General features: G+C 48.3%; 1 non-coding gene across 1 annotated transcript; it reads right to left on the minus strand.

Annotated features, from left to right (window-relative positions):
* Positions 1–256: 256 nt before the first annotated feature.
* LOC115300590 lies at positions 257–386 on the minus strand. The gene has a single exon (XR_003912752.1). It is a non-coding gene; the product is annotated as a small nucleolar RNA SNORA21 (small nucleolar RNA).
* Positions 387–842: the final 456 nt, after the last annotated feature.

Consider the following 842-nt stretch of genomic DNA (forward strand, 5'->3'; position numbering starts at 1 on the left):
TGATGTCCTTCCTCCCTGGGCTGAATTTGGTTTGCATTCTTTCCTTATAATAAGCCATAACCATGAGCTTAGCACCTTTCTGTGAGTTCTGTGGGGTCCGCTGGAGAATTCTCAAGACTGAGTGTAGTTTGGGGAGCCCTCTGAATGTGTCATTGTCATCAGAAGGATAGGTGGTCTTGAGGAAGACAGCGATGTCAGTCCTGACATGTGGCAATTGTGTGCAATCCAATGTTTTATTTTTTTATTATTTTTTTTACCTTGTCACACCACCGATTGAAGCAAAACAACACACTTCACCCAAAAGCAGTGTTTTTACTCTGCCCTTTCTTGACGGCTCAGTGGGTCATTAGTTAAGGCCCAATGAGAATCCCAATGTTTTTGAAAGTTCTGTTTCTTATTCTCCAGATTGGGACTCTGGCCCTGTCTATGACTACCTAATTTGGGTTTGGTCGTTTGTCTGTTTTGTCTGAGTTTGCTGTGGGAGATGTGGGTGGGGTCTTTATGTTTCCATATAGAGTAACAGAGAGCATTTATTTTTAGTGGACTCACCCAGCTTTTGGACCTGAGCAGTCTGGACGGGCCCCCTGCCGGGCTCTCAGCCGGGGCTCGGACTCAGAACCTGCCTACATTTGAAGAATGGCTCAAACCGAGTGCAGTCGAGCTGTCGCAGAGACGGGTGTGTTCACCTCGTACCCCTCCACAAGGGCCCTGCTGTCTCTGGCTTGCTGAGGGGCCGTTTCTGAGTTTCTCCTGGAGGCCCAAAGAAGGCGTCAAAGCAGTACTGGAAAGAGAGTTGGTGTCTTTCAGGCCACAGACAGCAGGGCTGGCCTGTGTATTTCGGA

The sequence above is a fragment of the Suricata suricatta genome, chromosome 8 (assembly GCF_006229205.1).
Source record: "Suricata suricatta isolate VVHF042 chromosome 8, meerkat_22Aug2017_6uvM2_HiC, whole genome shotgun sequence".
Classification (NCBI taxonomy): Eukaryota; Metazoa; Chordata; class Mammalia; order Carnivora; family Herpestidae; genus Suricata; species Suricata suricatta.